This window comes from Hylobates moloch, unplaced genomic scaffold, assembly GCF_009828535.3.
Source record: "Hylobates moloch isolate HMO894 unplaced genomic scaffold, HMol_V3 SCAFFOLD_14, whole genome shotgun sequence".
In the NCBI taxonomy this organism is placed as follows: Eukaryota; Metazoa; Chordata; class Mammalia; order Primates; family Hylobatidae; genus Hylobates; species Hylobates moloch.
In genome coordinates, this window is record NW_026652289.1 from 70,077,236 (window position 1) to 70,096,890 (window position 19,655).

Consider the following 19,655-nt stretch of genomic DNA (forward strand, 5'->3'; position numbering starts at 1 on the left):
TTTTTTTTTTTTCTGAGATGGAGTTTCTCTCTTTTGCCCAGGCTGGAGTGCAATGGCGCCATCTCGGCTCACCGCAACCTCCACCTCCCAGGTTCAAGAGATTCTCCTGCCTCACCCTCCCTAGTAGCTGGGATTAGAGGCATGTATCACCATGCCCAGCTAATTTTGTATTTTTTTAGTAGGGTTTCTCCATGTTTACCAGGCTGGTTTCAAGCTCCCGACCTCAAGTAATCTGCCCACCTCGGCCTCCCAAAGTGCTGGGATTACAGGCGTAAGCCACCGCACCTGGCCTAATTTTTATATTTTTAGTAGAGACAGAGTTTTGCCATCTTGGCCAGGCTGGTCTCAAACTCCTGATCTCAGGTAATCCACCGGCCTCAGCCTCCCAAAGTGCTGGGATTACAGGCGTGAGCCACCATGCCCGGCCATGGAACAAACACTTTTCTTTTTTTGAGATGGAGTCTTGCTCTTTCGCCCAGGCTGGAGTGCAGTGGCGTGATCTCAACTCATGGCAACCTTCGCCTCCCAGGTTCAAGCGATTCTCCTGCCCCAGCCTCCTGAGTAGCTGGGGGAACAAACACTTTTAAATACTTGGGCGTTCTTCTCCAAGTGACCTCAGGTCTGTGATTCCAGGTTTCACTAAGTCCAGAGCAAATAATACTTTCTTCTCTAGTGGTCCCTGAAGATCCTGTATGAGGAAGAAAACACTGTAACTACAACTACTGCCAGTCTCATTTTACAGGAAACTTCTCTATAAAGGTCACTTGTTAAGTATTGGTGGAAATGACATTCCTTTCAGTTCAAGAAAGCAAGCTCATTCTTTCTCATTAGTTGCCTCCTGCTTTGGTTGCTAATGTTTCAATGTATGCAAATAAAATCTCTCCCTTAGCTTACTTCATAAAAACAACAGGTTATGCTTTTAATTTTTTGTGAGGTTAGAAAATCAGTCTAGGTGTAATATTTGGTAATCTTGTGTCAGATTATTTTTATGCTTAGTAATTTTTAAAATTTTCAAGATAGCCATTTATCATCAAAATGGGAAGTGTGTGAGGTATGAATAAGCACGATTAAAGAAAACAGGCCATGGCCGGGTGCAATGGCTCATGCCTGTAATCTCAGCACTTTGGGAGGCCGAGGTAGGTGGATCACTTGAGGCCAGGATTTCGAGACTAGCCTGGCCAACATGGTGAAACCCTGTCTCTACTAAAAAAATATAAAAAATTAGCCGGGCATGGTGGCGCATGCTTGTAGTCCCAGCTACTCAGGAGGCTGAGGCAGGAGAATCGCTTGAACCCAGGAGACGGAGGTTGCAGTGAGCCAAGATCGTGCCATTGCACTCCAGCCTGGGCAACAAGAGTGAAACTCCATCTCAAAAAAGAAAAGGAAAGAACAGGTGAGCAGATATTTAAGGAAAATAGCTAGCTATGAGGCATAATTATTCAGGACAGCTGTGAGATACACACGTGTGTGCGCGCGTGCACACACACACACACACACACCCCCCTCTTCTTTCAGATACCAAATAGAGACATGATTTTCTTTTCAGTGTGACAAAGCGAAGTTGATCCCATTTCCTTCAAACCTACTCAGTTTTCTTACCTATAAAATGGAAAAATACTGTTTACTTCATGAAGTTGTAAGGATTAAATATGTTATATAAAATAACAAGTAAGTACAGTAAATGTTTAATCAATTAAATAATACATAGAAAAAAATACTAAGATACTCTACGTATCTAGATGCCTTCTCCACACAACCTTAAAGACTTGATATTATTAGGAATGTTTACATTATGAATTGGACTAAGGGACATTTTTAGACAAACTTGAAGTAGTTGCAATTAGTCTTCGGTTCACCTTCCTGCCCCTTTCTGTTCAGGTTCATCCTCTTCTGTATTCACATTCCTGGTGTCCACATGATGGTTTCTAATTGCTTGTTGCTTTCCTTTTTGCAGTCTATTCAGGCCTTATTTCTCTGAAAGTATTTCATGATACAGTGTACTCCAAAATGAGGTGTCTTTTTTTCTAACTCTGTTTTTTGTTTTTGAGGCAGAGTTTTGCTCTTGTTGCCCAGGCTGGAGTGCAATGGCATGACCTCGGCTCACTGCAACCTCCACCTCCCAGGTTCAAGCAATTCTCCTTCCTCAGACTCCTCAGTAGCTGGGACTACAGGTGCACATCACCACATCTGGCTAATTTTTTTGTATTTTTGGTAGTTACAGGGTTTCACCATGTTGGCCAGGCTTGTCTCAAACTCCTGACCTCAAGTGATTCGCCCACCTTGGCCTCCCAAAGTGCTGGAATTACAGGTATGAGCCACCACACTCAGCCGTTTCTAACTCTGTTTAAACTTTCAACCTCTTCAAGAGGCTCAACTTAGCTAGGCGTTAGGAAGCAAGTGCTCTTACTAAGCTAATTTGAATCAAAGCATTTGGTTAATTTAATCTTTACACATATTTACAGTTGAGAAAAGGACAGTCATTAACCCAAGTGACAATGATTTTGTAGTGGAATTTTAGTCTCTGTAAAGGAGATGTTTTTTAGGTCAGGCAACAATTTAACTGACACTAATTCTTAATCTTAGTTGCACTTTGGAATAATTTGAGAAGCTTTTAAAAGATACCTATTGCCGAGACCCACCCCCAGAGAGTCTAATATAATTGGTCTGGGGTGAGGATCAGAAAGTAGAATTTTTAAAGCTCCCCAGATGGATTCTAATGTGTGGCTATGTTTAAGAACATAGCTTCAGGTTAGAATGACCCTGTTTTGATTTAACCTCATTACTAAAAGGTTTTCATTTTTCTATTATGTGAGTTACATACACATTGATTACTATATCTGATAAAAGAAGGTTGGGAAAAGTTTAATGGGACAATATAGAGCAATAATTGTAATTTAAGTGTCATCAAATTCAGCTCCCACATTTTACTAATGAAGAAAAAAATTCAAATGGTTACACTTACAGAGATAGTCAGAAGTGGAGCCAGGGCAAACTTTAAATGACTTAAAGAATAGAATATTTTTTAGGATATATTAAAATATCCTAGGTTTTTTTTCACTTTTTGAAATTTAATTTAATTAATTTTCTAATGGGCTAAATTTATTTTAAAATAAGAGTCATTCATGCAAATGGTAAAATTCAAACAATTCAAAAAAGTACAAAGTAGAAAAGCACAGGTTAAGGCCGGGCGCGGTGGCTCACGTCTGTAATCCCAGCACTTTGGGAGGCCGATGCGGGTGGATCACCTGAGGTCAGGAGTTCGAGACCAGCCTGGCCAACATGGTGAAACCCCGTCTCTACTAAAAATACAAAAATTAGCTGGGCGTGGTGGCAGGAGCCTGTAATCCCAGCTACTCGGGAGGCTGAGGCAGGAGAATTGCTTGAACCTGGGAGGTAGAGGTTGCAGTGAGTCGAGATAGTGCCATTGCACTCCAGCCTGGGAGACAAGAGCGAGACTGCCTCTCAAAAAAAAAAAAAAAGAAAAAAGCGGAGGTTACTTTTCTTTGTTGCCATTTCTGCCACAAAGAATATAACTATCGTCTTCCACAAGGCGGCAGTATTGCTTACTCTTCAACAATCTCCCCATGGCCAGACAGTGATTGCCAGAGTCGACTATGAATATTCAAGTCATTTTCCCAGTGACTGAATCAGTCCCTGGTACTGAAATGCCAGGTCAAAGCCAGATTCCCGATTCATGAGAAAAACCAAAAGTGAACAAAGAACTGCACCAGATAGAGCTGTAACCGTGTGGATAAACAGTAGAATATAGGTTGGGGACGGAGAGAACCAAAGGAAGCACAGGGCAGTGGGTTGCCGCCCAGAAAACTTCTATCAATTTCCTATCTCCATGGAGGAACTGCAACAGCTAGGGTCAGTTTTGAGAAAGCGTGCATCCAATTGCGTCATGCACAGAATCTTCTCTTTACAATAAACAGGACCCAGTCAATTCAAGGGTTTCCACAGTATCCCTCATGGCTCCAGAAGTCTCTAGGCTACTAGAACAGACCTGGATCTTTCAATAGTGCCCTTCTCCAAAAAGAGTTGGGGAGATCATGTTTGAGTTTCCCGACCTTGTAGATGTCCAGCAGGAACAGGTGATAAAAAGCACAGATGCTCCTGTTTTGGTCATTAAATTCTAGCGACACATGGTGAGGAGAATGCTTTTTAGACTTTCTATGTGAGATCACATATCTACTGGAATAAAATGTTTGCTACTGGTGACATCTTTAGGATCCTGAGAGAATGACCCTTCCCTGTGACAGTCAAGAATATTCTTCTCCATGACCTAGGAGAGGACAGAACTGAAGAAAGTAGTAAGTGATGGAATTGTAGAAAGAAAAACTCTTAGTCTCCTCAAATCCTTGAGATCATTGCAGCAGGGATAGGGGCAGAGGCAAGGAATGGACTATGACAGAAAAGGTTTGTGTGAGGGACAGTTACTAAGAGTGAAGCTTCATTCCCAAGGTAAACCCAGACAAACCACAGAGAAAGAAGTATGTGGGAAACACATTATGGAATTTGCAAGATACGTCTCTAATTATTATGGATCTATTGTGATGTGATCTACTGTTTGGGATCCTTCAAAGTAATGGGTATAGAGCCTAGAACACAGGACCAAGAACCAGCTTTTTTTTTTTTTCTAATCAAGAGTCTTTCTAAAAGCTGCCGAGCTCTTAGACCAACTTTGTAGTTTAGACAGTGTTTTGGTAACTAATGGGAATTGTTGTACCTAATTACAACAATAATTGAGAGAAATATCATATTAAATACTTTGAGTCATAATGTTAATCAGTTTAAGTTAAATCTTTACTTTCCACAAGCATTATATCTTTTTTTTTGAGATGAAGTCTCGCTCTGTCCGCCAGGCTGGAGTGCAGTGGCGTGATCTCGGCTCACTGCAAGCTCCGCCTCCCGGGTTCACGCCATTCTCCTGCCTCAGCCTCCCGAGGTAGCTGGGACTACAGGCGCCTGCTACCGTGCCCGGCTAATTTTTTGTATTTTTAGTAGAGACGGGGTTTCACCGTGTTAGCCAGGATGGTCTCAATCTCCTGACCTCGCGATCCGCCCGCCTCCACCTCCCAAAGTGCTGGGATTACAGGCGTGAGCCACTGCGCCCGGCCTAGCATTATTTCTTTTAGTGACCCCTGGCTACTTCTAAATGATGTGCCTGATTTCAACTATGAAGTTCCACTTTTTTTTTCCATGCTGTATCCAAACTTCATTCTAGATTACAGTACTTGGCAATATGTCCAATGATCATGGTTTGTAACGGGAAAAATCCTAACTATTGCCTTCATAAGGCTTAGACATCTTATATAGTCCTGGCAGAACTTTTATTGATAAACAAAAACAACAACAAAAACCCAGGATGTTGACCTGCATTTTCTAGGTTTGAAGCTAAAACAAATTTTGCATAGGCTATATAATTTAGTCAATGGGCACTTCCAAACCTCAGACTGGAAATATGAAACCAGGTTAAAAGCCAATAAAGAAAACCTGATGTGATCCCAGAGATAATTAGGAGAATCTACTAAAAGCATTCTTGTTAATAATGCAAGTGCTGGGCTCATTGTCACAGTGTTAGAAGAACTGTAACTGTGTTCTCTCTCTCTTTTTTTTTTTTTTTTGAGACGGAGTCTGGCTCTGTTGCCCAGGCTGGAGTGCAGTGGTGCGATCTCAGCTCACTGCAAGCTCCGCCTCCCGGGTTCATGCCATTCTCCCGCCTCAGCCTCCCGAGTAGCTGGGACTACAGGCACCCACCACCACGCCTGGCTAATTTTGTTTTTGTATTTTTAGTAGAGACGGGGTTTCACCGTGTTAGCCAGGATGGTCTCGATCTCCTGACCTCATGATCCGCCTACCTTGGCCTCCCAAAGTGCTGGGATTACAGACATGAGCCACCATGCCCAGCCACTGTGTTCTCTTAATTCCACCTCAATTTTAAGTAAAAGATGGGCATAAAAGTCAGAAGGAAATAGCATTGCCAGTGCCATGTTATGCCCTACCTTGGTCTGGAGCCAGGTGCATGATAACCAGAAGATCAGCTTTTACTGGCCAATGGGAGTGTTTATGTCTCTTAATCACAGTGGACATGTCTGAGAGACTGCCGGCTCTAGTAGATTGCTCACTGATACCTGGTTCCTCTTCATATGGAAAGATCACAATAACCTGTCCTGTTGAGCTCAGGTGTCGCCATGTGAGTTACTTTGGCCATTGAAATGTGAGTGGAAGCTCTGGGGGTTCCTCTGGCAGAAGTTTTAAGAGCCAGAGCATGCTTTTTCATGCTCTGCTTTTCCTCTGCCATGGTTACCAATAACATTCCAGGCAGAAGTTGCTCTGGCAGTCCTGGTGCCAAAGTGAAAATAATGACGGAGGAGAGCAGAGCAACTTTGCTGACCTCCAATGCACATGTGGTGCAAATGAGATGTAAGCTTTTGCTTTTTTGAGGTTGTTTGTCACTGTAGCACAACCCTACATCATACATTCTCAATGGGAGAGGTATCATCACCTCATGGAAGGCAAAAATTGGTCTTTTTTTTTTTTTTTTTTGAGACGGAGTTTTGTTCTTGTTGCCCAGGCTGGAATGCAATGGCGTGGTCTTGGCTCACTGCAACCTCCACCTCCTGGGTTCAAGCAATTTTCCTGTCAGCCTCCCAAGAAGCTGGGATTACAGGTGCCCGCCACCACGTCAGCTGATTTTTTTTTTTTTTTTGTATTTTTAGTAGAGATGGGGGTTTCACCATGTTGGCCAGGCTGGTCTCGAACTCCTGACCTCAAATGATCCACCCACCTCGGCCTCCCAAAGTGCTGGGATTACAGGCGTGAGCCACCATGGCCGGCTTTTTTTTTTTTTTTTAATGTTATAAAACTCAGATGTGCTGGGTATGGTGGCTCATGCAACATAGTGAGCCCTTATCCCTTAACAAAAAAATAAGACAATTAGCCACGTGTAGTGGCCTGCACCTGCAATCCCAGCTACTTGAGAGACTGAGGCAGGAGGATTTTTGAGCCCCTCAAATAAAAAAAACAAAAACAAAACACACAGATGTTATTGTATATATAGTACACAAATAGATATACTATATATTAAATTATTTATGGGGGGATGATTAGGAAAAAAGTCTAAAAAGGCTCCTTGAGAGGTGATAATGAAATACAGGTTGAGTAACATTGGTCTAAAATGGTCAGGTTATCTTCATCAAATCTAATTTAGGGGGTTCTCAGCTCTAGTGGCACATTTAAATCTTTTGGAGAGCTTTTTAAAAACACTGATATCCAAGTCCAGTTCCCAGAAATTCTAATTTAATTGGCGGAATTAACATATATATATATTTTTAAACAGTTCCCAGGTAATTCTAATTTGCAGACAGGGTTAAGAACCACTGGACCAGACATTCTCAAAGACAAAGCCACCTTGCTTCCCCCAGGGAGAAGTCACACAAATAGCAGAGAAATAGCACAGAGCACAGGAAGTGGCTGGCATGGAGTACAACTCACTTCTGTTTTAGACGGGCTATTCTGGCCTCATACTAGGTAACAAAAAGCTGCATTCATCAAGAAGAGACAGCAATGTCCACTTTCCGTATTTTATCATTCCCATTTCATGACACACTATTTGAATGCAGAAGGTTCTTTATGAGTCATTTGGAAAACACAAGAAGGCCAAAAAATGGCTGTGGTTATTCCTGGACTAGTACCCATAATCAGCGTTTTCTGCACAGATGCATTTGGAAATCATCTCTAGCTCAGCTCCTAAAATTCTAAGTTCTTGTTGAGTGAGTTAAAAAAGCCATTCAGCATGAGATCTTTATCTCCTATACCTAGGAAACTCTAGATGCCAGAAGGGAACTTTCATATAGCGTGTAAAAGTTAAAAATTAAAGAAAATTAAAAACAATTAGGAGGGCACTTTCTCTGTCTTTGCATAGAAAGAGGCTTGGCCTAAATTACAGTGACATGGGATTATCGTGACTGAATTTGGTCCTTAGATGGATCACCACTTATTCTGCCCTGAAATGTGACTTGGAATTTACAATGGTATAGCTATATACATATGTGTGTGTGTGTATATATATATATATATATATATATATATTATTTTTTTTCTTTAGATGGAGTTTTGCTCTTGTCGCCTAGGCTGGAGTGCAATGGCACAATCTCGGCTCACTGCAACCTCTGGTTATGGCTATATTTTAATGAAGTGGCTCATTTTCAGGTTGGAAGTCGAAATTATAATGTGTTGATTAATAAGGGTATCACCTTGATTTTTCCCTTTACACATTTGCACACTCAGATGGTATTTACAATGGTCTCATTTATTTGGAGGTTAAAACTAAAAGACGTGGATTGGCTTTCCTGATGTTAATTTTGGTCAATGAGCACCTAGCTCAAGGGAAGGTGGAGATATTTCCAGGCATTACTTGTGAAATTTCTCGAAGCATAAACATAAAATTTCCAGGAAATTCTCCACAAGGAGAGTCAGCATCAGTTGTACGAGTTGACAAATGCTCACAACTATCTTGTCAACGTTTGGTTGGTGATTTGGGCAGATACAGAAATAAAAAAAATCAAGTGTTGCAGTTATTAGTAGAGGCCAGAATGGATTTGAAATGTGAAGATGGACAAAACGTGGATCCTAAAGGGCTTAAACGCTAAGTATCTGCAATTCATTGTCTCTAATTTTTTAAATTTCTTTTCAATTTTTTAAATTGACAAAAATGTTATGTATCAGCCGAATGTAGAGATACATGCCTTCAGTCCCAGCTACTTGGGAGGCTGAGGTGGGAGGATCCTTTGAGCCCAAAAGTTCAAGGTCAGCCTGGGCAACAGAGAGACCCCCATCTCAGAAACAAAACAAAATGATATATAAAATTGTATATAATAAATATATATAATTATATATAAAAATATTTTAAAAATATATTTATATAAAAATATATAAAAATATAATTATATTAAAATATATATTTAATTATATATAAATATATTTATATATATATTATATAAATATATAATATATATAAAATATTATATATATTTTATATATAATTATATATATTTATTATATACAACATGGTGTTTTGAAATATTATGGAATGGCCCAATTGGTCTAATTAACATGTGTGTTACCTCCTTACCTCTCATTTCAAAGAATGGCAACAATGTGTTGTGAATCCTTTTTAGAACGCTGGCTAACCGCAATTCCTCATGTGGAGAAAGCAACACAGTGACTGTATGATGTTGCTCCTCCACCCACAGCTGATTGAGTAAGAGGTAGACACCTGACTTAAGTTAATTACATTCTTTCTCCTGGGAATTTGGAATTGGGATGCAGAGTCTTCGGTTTGTTTATACTGGGCACTGGAACTTTTAGATAATGAAGAGCTGGGGCTGACTGCCATTTTCTACTAAGGGGATGCTGAAGCAGAGAAAGCCAATCTTCAAAGAAAGAAGACATTATGGAGCCTAGAGGAGATGAAAATAATATCTTCAGTTTGTGACTTTCAAGTTCCATGTCAAATCCCTTGTGAAACCTGACTGTCCTAACATTTTTGGTTTTATAAGTTATGTGTGTATCTTTTCAATAAACATCATCCCCTTGTACTTGAACTAATTTGAGTGGGATTCAGTGCCCTACAATTATTGCTGTCTTAAATATGTCTATGTCTCTATACATAGAATGGCTAAAATCTATGAAGAACATATACCACATTTACTGCAGGTATTTGGCTTCTGAAAATTTTGCTTAAATTATTAAGATTAGCCTTCCAGTAGATGAACTGGCTGTTTGGTATGACAGATGTAGCAGGCTCTGTGAGCAAATGGGTCACAAAGAAATGCTGACTGGCACGAAATCTTTTGCAGCAATGGGCACATGTTTTACCATACATGTTCTAAACCAAAAAGTATAGATCTAAGCATGCAAAACCTATGGTTAAATTAGCCTTCTTTAACTTAATTAAACCCTGTTAATAGAGAGAGACAAAGGAGATATGCACAGCAATTTAATGTCTCCATTATAAAAGACTTGAAAAGACTCTAAGATGGATGGAATAATCAGCTCTATCAGCTCCATCAATTTCTAGCCCCTTTTGCTTCTGCTTTAGACCCCTGACACCAATTATATAAATTTGACCCCACAGCATCTGATTACTTTTGCATTATAATTTAAATGTAGGTGTCTTATGAAGACAAAAGGAAATGCATTCTTTTCAGAATTAAGAATTTGAACTGATTCACTGATTTTGTTCCTGTTAAATTACCAGGCAGCTGGAGAAACAGCTGGACCAGTTTCTGAAGATCAAAAAGAGAAACCTCAAGTCCGAATTACAATAGGGATTTCATCAGAATTTTATAGTATTGTTTAATAAATACAAAACAGCTGAGCGCGGTGGCGCATGCCTGTAATCCCAGTACTTTGGGAGGCCAAGGCGGGCAGATCACCCAAGGTCAGGAGTTCGAGACCAGCCTGGCCAATATGGTGAAACCCCTGTCTCTACTAAAAATGCAAAAATCAGCCGGGAGTGGTGGCAGACGCCTGTAATCTCAGCTACTAGGGAGGCTGAGGCAGAAGAATAGTTTGAACCCAGTAGACAGAGGTTGCAATGAGCTGAGATCATGCCTTTGTGCTCCAGCCTGGGTGACAAGAGCAAAACTTCATCTCAAAATAATAATAATAATAAATACAAAACACACTTTACTGGTAATTGGTTGCTTTCCTGTTTACGTTAGCAAATGTATTATGAAGATAGTGCCAAATGCACTAGGAGTTTCTTGATTCACTGAGAGTAATCAGTTTGAACTTTATTTTAAGGACTCCAAAATCCAGTTTGAAAGAGGATGTAAAGATCAGAAGCAGTATAGCGTAGTAGTCCTCTAGGATCGCTTGGGTTCAACACCCAGTTCTTCTAACTGTATGATCTTTGGTAAATTACTCAAGCTCTCTGTGCTTTAAGCATTAAAAAAAAATTATTGTTATTATTTTTTCGTCCGGGCCTGGTGGCTCATGCCTGTAATCCTAGCACTTTGGGATGCCAAGGCGGATGGATCACCTGAGGTCAGGAGTTCGAGACAACCTGGCCAACATGGTGAAACCTTCTGTCTACTAAAAATATAAAAATTAGCTGAGCGTGGTGACAGGCGCCTGTAATCCCAGCTACTGGGGAGGCTGAGACAGGAGAATTGCTTGATCCCAGGAGGCAGAAGTTGCAGTGAGTTGAGATTGTGCCATTGCACTCCAGCCTCGGCGACAGGGCGAAACTGTCTCGAATTAAAAAAAAAAATTGTTATTATTTTTTTAGAGATGAGGCCTCGCTATGTTTCCCAGGTTGGTCTTGAACTCTTGGCCTCAAGTGATCATCCTGCCTCAGCCTCTTGAAGTGCTAGAACTACAGGCGTGAGCCACCATACCCAGCCTCTGTGCTTCAATTTTCTTATTTGTGAAATGGGGATAATAATAGTACCTATTTCACTGGATAGTTATGAGGATTAAATGAGTTAGTTTATATGAAGCACTTAAAACAGAGCCTAGCTTATAGTAAGTTGCATTAGTCATTATTATACCCCATATGCAAAACCTTGTATTTTCTTGAAATCTCTGCCAATGGAGCTAATTATTTTATTAGCGCAATATCCTTTCAAATCCAGTCAGTGACTCAAAAGTAGGGAAATAGACATATGTCTGGCTTTTCACAAGCAGATAGCAATGTGGGTAAGGAGCGGTATGGTGTGTATATGGGTTATGTGTATATATGTGTATAAGAGCTATGTATGTACAAGTAGCCTTGATCTCAAAACTCAGACCTCCTACTTCCTTATGAGAATTACATTCTGCCCAGTAGGTTGGTTGAATGACTGTCTTGTCTTAGGACAGGGCCAGCATGTTCTGATTAACTATAAGTGGACAAGGTACGTTGGGTCAAGACAAATATAAGATTAAACCAGCTGCAGGTTCTAGAAGGAAGTCCAGCCTCAGCGGTACACATCAGAAGGGAGGGTAGCCTGGGAAGTTGTTGACATGAAGGAGGAATAACTTGGAGCTAGAGAATTTTTCTAAACTGGATAGCACAGTGATGGGTAACCCAGAAAAAGGAATATTCAGAGATTCAGATAAACAGCCTGCTATTCGAGTAAGGGATGTTGCAAATAGCAGCATCTGCAGTGGGAGAGTAGTAGGAGCATATTGGACTCCATCTCTGAGGGACTGTGATTTCATGGTGTATTAAGACAAGGGAGCCAATGAAAGGGATCAAAAAGGAGCTCAAAAACTAGAAGTAGGGGGCAGATCTCAGAAATCTGAACTCTGTTGAAACTGTAGCATAAGACCAGAACCAGAGCCGCAATGGCAAGTTTACACTGGGTGTTGGCATAAAGACTGGTCAGGATGGTCCTAGGGATGGGTTGGATGGAAACTTCAGGTCCAAAGGGCTCAGCTGTATGGATAAGAAGCATAAAAGAGGCTGGGAGGGGGAGGAGAAAAGAACAACTGGATGTCTATGAAGGACAGTGAGGCAGTTCTTCAAGCATTCTTTTGTCTTTTAAACTTTGAGTCACAGAAAGTACCATTTAACTCTGGGTGCTCTCTCAGTGAAGGAATGGTGGTCCTTAAGAATGCCTCATGGTCCTTAAGAATGCCTCAGCCCAGTCTGGGTGCGGTGGTTCACACCTGTAAACCCAGCACTTTGGGAGGCCGAGGCGGGTGGATCACAAGGTAAGGAGTTCGAGACCAGCCTAGCCAATATCGTGAAACTCCGTCTCTCCTAAAAATACAAAAATTAGCTGGGCATGGTAGCGCATGCCTGTAGTCCCAGCTACTCAGGAGGCTGAGGCAGGAGAATCACTTGAACCCAGGAGGTGGAGGTTGCAGTGAGCCAAGATCGCGCCACTGCACTCCAGCCTGGTGACAGAGCAAGACTCTGTTTCAAAAAAAAAAAAAAAAAAAAAATGCCTCAGCCATGGCAACATCTCTGAGTGATAGGTAGGAAAAACAACAGCAGCAACAAAAATAACTATATTCTGGCTGGGTGTGGTGGCTCACGCTTGTAATCCCAGCACTTTGGGAGGCCAAGGTGGGTGGATCGCTTGAGCCCAGGAGTTCGAGACCAGCGTGGACAACATGGTGAAACCCTGTCTCTACTAAAAATACAAACATTAGCTGGGCGTGATGGCATGTGCTTGCAATCCCAGCTACTCAGGAGGCTGAAGCAGGAGAATCGCTTGAACCCGGGAGGTGGAGATTGCAGTAAGCCAAGGTCGCATCACTGCACTGCAGCCTGGGTGACAGAGCATGACTCAGTCTCAAAACAAACAAAAAAACAAAAAAAAACTTGCTCCCTAGAATTCAAGGAAGAACCAGGCGTATTTAGAATAATATAAAAACTTAATTCGAAAAATCACATTTTGTGATTACCAGATTAGGGAAATGGAATGGTGTTTGGAAGGAGAATTGCACTAGTTATACAGGAAAATGACCTTCTGTGAGAGTTGGATGCCCTGTGGTTGCTCTTAGATTAATTTGCCTCCTTACTTGTCACTGATCACACCTACTTCTTGTTGCAGAAAAACCGTTCCTTTCCATAGCTATAGTCTTAACCTGTTGTCTAAATAATGTAGCTAAATCAGCTGAGCACACGGGAATCAGAGACTAAAAGAAGCACATTAGGCATTCAATAAATATTTGCTGAATGAATGAAATGCTCAGTAAGCATTAAAAGATGATGATAATGACAATGGTTAGGATGAAGAAGGAAAAGGAAAGGAAAGGGGACAGAGGAAGGCACGAATAGTTGTAGCTCTAAGGCAACTGGCTCACCAATTACACTGCTGAAGCAATAACATAACAATCACAGTTTTCAGGTATTCGGATGCTGGTTCTCCAGTTTGTGTATCATCTCAGATTTTTGGTTTAGATTTTCCCTTAAACTGACTCCCTTTTAGTCCTCCATTTAATGTCTATTAATCCACAGAGAAGATGAAGGAACAAGAGATTAATAGTAGCTAAAACTTTCCAATGTTTTCTTTGTGCAAAGGCTTATCTCATTTTACTCTCACAGTTCCTCATAGAGAGGGACTATTATTATACCTGTTTTACAAATAAGGAAACTGAGCCTTCGCAGCATTCTCAAGGTCACACAGCTGGTACATAGCAGAGCTAGAGTGTAAACTGGGGTTATTGGAACCTAGAGCCCATACTCTTATCCATGTTCTCTTGCTTCTATGCTACCGAGTCTTCTAACTTGTTCCTCGTGTTTTAGAGTTAAGTCCTTTCAAACTCTCTCTTCTTTTCCTTTTTCTTTTCTTCTTCTTTTTTTTTCCTGGTGTGTAAATGTGAGTTGTATTGATTTATCAAATTGTTTCTTTTGTATCTTTCAAATTCTTAAGCCTCAAGGTGCCTCTGTGCTGGAATGTTTGTTTGTTTTAATCAAAACTAAGCATGCACATAGTTTAGGAGTCAAATAGCTCTACAAGGCCTATTACAAAAAAAGAAAAAATCAAGGCTGGGTATGGTGGCTCATGCCTATAATCCCAGTTACTTGGGAGGCTGAGGTGGGAAGATCACTTAATTCTGGGAAGTAGAGGTTCCAGTGAGCTGGGATTGGGTCACTGCACTCCAGCCTGGGCAACAGAGTGAAACGCTGCCTCAAAACAAAACACAAGACAAAACAAAAAAAAATCAATTCACTAGGCCTCAATTTCTGCCTCCTCTACCCCCACCTCCATCCCCATAATAACTTTTAGCTATTTTAGCTATTTCTTTTGTATTTGTCTCAATACTTCTAAATAATATGCTTTTACTATTATTTCTCTTTTTTGTCTTTTTGGGTTTTTTTGAGACAGGCTCTCACTCTGTAGCCTAGGCTGGAGTGTAGTGGCATGATCATGGCTCACTGCTGCCTCGACCTCCCAGGCTTAAGTGATTCTCCTACCTCAACCTCCCAGGTACCTGGGACTACAGTTACACACCACCACACCTGGCTAATTTTTTTTTTTAATTTTTAGTAGAGGCAAGGTCTTGCTATGTTGCCCAGGCTGGTCTTGAACTCCTGAGCTTCAAGCAATCCTCCTGCCTTGGCCTCCCAAAGTGCTGGGATTACAGACATGAGCCATTGTGCCTGGCATATACTGCTATTTCTTGATTTTTTAAAATGTAGGTGTTATCTATGAAAGATATATTATTTCTTTCAACTACTCCAACCCCCAGCATGCCCCAATCACACATACTTTTCTATCTATTATCCCAATATAGTTATGTCAGTTAAATTACTAGTAAGTATATTATTATGATTATATAAATTCTTATACATGTGCTATGATTACTTTTCCTTTCTTATACAACTTTTTGTTTTTCCTAAAGTTAATACAAGCTTTGTTTTTATTTTTCTCTTACTTTGTTTTAATATAATTATCACTAACTTATAACCAAATTCTCCCCTAAAAGTGTATTTTTTCTCATTACTACATAGTCGGGTATATTAGGTAGTCTATCAATTTCGTCTTCTTGGAAACACCTGCGAGCCATCTGATTGTCTCCCTTCTGACCTTGGTTATTTTCTAGACTAGCTTCACAGCTGTTATTCTGGGATCAAACCTCACAATTATTCTGAGAATTTACATTACCTCTTTCTGTGTTAGATTCTGTTTCTAGGATGCCATGTGTATTAGTCAGCTTTTGATACTTTTTTTTTCAGGAATGACTCCAAAATATGAGTAGCTTACAACAAAAAAGATTTATTTCTCACTTTCATTAGACATCCTCTGTGGGTTGGCTGAGTCGTCTTACTCCATGTTGGCTTCTTCCCAGGACCCAGGAGCAAGCTCCATCTGGGCCATGCCAGTCTTTTGGGAAAGAAAAGGTCAATAATATACATGTTTTCACTTACATTCTATTGTTCAAACCAAATCAGTGGTCAAGTTTAATGTCAGTAGGGTAGGTAGAAATAGAGATGACAGTGAATATTTGAAGACATAACACAATCTTTTATTTTATTTTTGTGAGACAGAGTCTCGCTCTGTCACCTAGGGTAGAGTATAGTGGTGTGATCTTGGCTTACTGCAGCCTTGAGCTCCCCAGCTCAAGTGATCCTTCCCCTTCAGCCTCCCGAGTAGCTGGGACTACAGGTGTTCACCACACCACACCCAGATAATTTTTGTATTTTTTGTAAAGATGGGTTTTTGCCATATTGCCCTGGCTGGTCTCGAACTCTCGAGCTCAAGTGATCCTCCCACTTTGTCCTCCCAAAGTGTTGGGATTACAGGCGACATAATACATAATCTACCATGTATTCTTATTTCTTTTTTTTTTTTTTTTTTTTTTGAGACAGAGTCTCGCTTTGTCGCCCAGGCTGGAGTGCAGTGGCACGATCTCAGCTCACTGCAAGCTCTGCCTCCCGGGTTCATGCCATTCTCCTGCCTCAGCCTCCAGAGTAGCTGGGACTACAGGCGCCCGCCACCACACCTGGCTAATTTTTTGTATTTTTAGTAGAGACGGGGTTTCACAGTGTTAGCCAGGATGGTCTCGATCTCCTGACCTCGTGATCTGCCCGCCTCGGCCTCCCAAAGTGCCGGGATTACAGGCGTGAGCCACCGCACCCGGCTCTTATTTCTTATATCTTTGTTTGCTCTGACATTTTTGGGGAGCCCATCCCTTAAAAGCTTCCTGAAGAAGGGTATATATGAGTATAAGATATTAGATATTGAGTTCGTACATGTCTAAAAGTGTCTTTTTACTCAAGAGTAGTTTATTTGGGTATAGAATTCTAGATTGGAAATAATTTTCCTCAGAATCTGTAAATGCTGTTCTACTATTTTCTCGATTCCAATGTTGCTGTTGAGAAGTTCAGTGTAATTCTATTACTGTTTGTAACTTTTTTTTCCTTTTCTGGAAGCTAATTTTTCTTCCTAGTGTTCTAACATTTCACAGTAGTATGTTATGGTGTGGATTTGTTTCTATCCATTGCGCTGGACACTTGGTACCCACTCTAAATTTGGAAATTCATGTCCTTAATTATGGGAAATTTTCTTGAATTATGCCTTTGATAATTTTTTGCCCTCCATTTTTCCCACTTTTTTTTTTTTTTTAAATACAGGATCTTGCTCTATCGCCCACATGCTTCGGTGCAGTGGCATGATCCCAGCTCACTGCAGCCTTGACCTCCTGTGCTCAAGTGATCCTCCCACTTCAGCCTCCTGAGTAGCTGGGACTACAGGCACCTCCCACCACACCTGGCTAATTTAAAAATTTTTATTTTGTAAAGACAGGGTCTCACTATGTTGCCCAGGCTGGTTTCAAATTCCTGAGTTCAAGCCATCCTCCCATCTTAGCCTCTCAAAGTGCTGGCTGGGATTATAGACGTGAGCCACCATGTCTGGCACTCTCCCCCTATTCTATTTCTATTTAGTTTTATTTTTCACTTAGCCTATTTTATTTTACATTTGCAAATGTTATTTTTAATTCTCAGACTGCTTTTTTCCCCTCTTTTTCTAAATGGCATCTCAGACTTATTTACTGGATGCAAGATCTTCTATCTCTATTAGGATATTTACTAATAATTTCCATTTTGAAATTTTTCTTTTTCCTACTTAGTTTTTCTGTCCTCCAAGTTGCCTGTTTTCCTTTTGTTTTAGTCTCTATATTTTATGTTAGAGATATTTCTTAAATTTCTGGCGACCCCCTTCTGGTTCAGAAATTCTGTTTTAGTCTCTCCAGAGAATTACTCTTCAGTTTTCTGATAGGGTGAAGGAAAGAAGTCTTTTGGCTGCACAGAGTCAGAGAAGGGAATTGCTTCTTAAATTGACTTTCTAACAATCCTCCTGTTTTCAGTTCTACCTTCATTTCCAAAAGAACTGGGTAAATCAATTTCTAAATATTTTGTGCATTCTACAGTGCAGATCAGGTTGCTTCTCAGCTTTCCCCTGCTAGTTTTGGATTCAGCTTTCTTGGGTTTGCTCAGTCAATTATTCCTCATCCATATGCTTTCTGGATTCCAAAATGTTGTTGTTGTGGCTCCTTTCCATTAAATTGGTCTTTTAGGTTTGTTTGTTTATTTATTTATTTATTTATTTATTTATTTATCTATTTTTATTTTTGAGACAGAGTCTCACTCTGTCGCCCAGGCTGGAGTGCAGTGGCACGATCTCGGCTCACTGCAAGCTCCACCTTCCAGGTTCACGCCATTCTCCTGCCTCAGCCTCCTGAGTAGCTGGGACTACCAGCGCCCACCACCACTCCTAGCTAATTTTTTGTATTTTAGTAGAGATGAGGTTTCACTGTGTTGGCCAGGATGGTCTCAGTCTCCTGATCTCGTGATCCGCCCACCGCGGCCTCCCAAAGTGCTGGGATTACAGGTGTGAGCCACCGCGCCCAGCTGGCCGGCCTTCCTTCCTTCCTTTTTTTTTTTTGAAACAGGGTCTCACTTTGTCACCCAGGCTGAAGTGCAGTGGCACGATCTTGGCTCTTTGCAACCTCCACCTCCCAGGCTCAAGGGATCCTCCTGCCTCAGCCCCTTAAGTAGTTGGGACTACAGGTGTGCACCATCAGGTGCTTGTTTTTGTATTTTTGGTGGAAGTGGGGTTTTGCCACATTGCCCAACCTGGTCTCAAACTCCTGAGCTCAAGGGATCCACCTGCCTCAGTCTTCCATAGTACTAGGATTATAGGCATGAGCCACCTCACCTGGCCTGATTAAAGCCTTTTAGACATCACTTTACTGTTGCTTCACTGGTTTGGTGTGACAGCAGAGGTAAATACGTGTGTTTAACCTGCCATTTTTAAGCAAAAGTCTTATGATTCTAAGAACAGCCAGAGGAGGCATTCTAATCCCCATTTTACAAATGAGAAACAGAATTTAAATGACTTGCCAAGATTACATAGCATAGAATTTTAGAGCCGGGGCTTGTATTCAGGACTTGTGACTCCACATTCAATGCTCTTTCCACTAAATTTCTGAAAACGAAAGCTGTGTAATGTAGTTGTTAAAAACACAGTGTTTGGCACCAGACACTTGGATACGAGTCCAGGTCTTGCCTCTTGATAGCTGTGTTCTTTCAACAAGTTATTTAGTCTCATTGCACTGAAAGTTCCTCATCTATAAAATGCGGATGATAACAATAGCACAATCTAACCACACTATTGTGAGAATTCAATTAGATAATATATGTAAAGTACTCACCATAGTCTCTGGCATATAGTGAATGCTCCCTTATTACTATAATGGAAAAAGTGAAATGATAAGGTGTAATCATGATTTGCAATTTTAATTAATTGAACTATGTCCAGGGAACCTTTGAAATTAATTCTGCAGACATTTACTGAATTATTAGCATGTGCATTGTGGAATGTTTATTCTTCCTTTCTCTTCTGTTTGAACCTCTTTATGAAAATATCTTTGATTTGCAACTGCTTCAAGCCCAGTTGAGCTCAGCCAAGTAACTTCTGAGTAAGGATAGAAGATTAAGATAAAGTCACAGATTTTTCTGCGCACCAATAGCTAATGAAATGAACAACAAAAATACATTGATGAAGTTCAAACAGCAACTACAACAAGGTAAAGGGGAAAATCTTACATATAAGTGAAATGTTAAAAACAAAAAGAAAAGGCCAGGGTGGCTCACACCTGTAATTCCAACACTTTGGGAGGCCTAAGCAGGTAGATTACATGAG

General features: G+C 40.7%; 1 long non-coding RNA gene across 1 annotated transcript; it reads left to right on the forward strand.

Moving 5' to 3' along the window:
- The first annotated feature begins 9,086 nt into the window (after positions 1-9,086).
- On the forward strand, positions 9,087-9,608 carry LOC131381223 (uncharacterized). Its single transcript, XR_009209810.1, has 2 exons — positions 9,087-9,272; positions 9,412-9,608. It is a non-coding gene; the product is annotated as an uncharacterized LOC131381223 (long non-coding RNA).
- Positions 9,609-19,655: the final 10,047 nt, after the last annotated feature.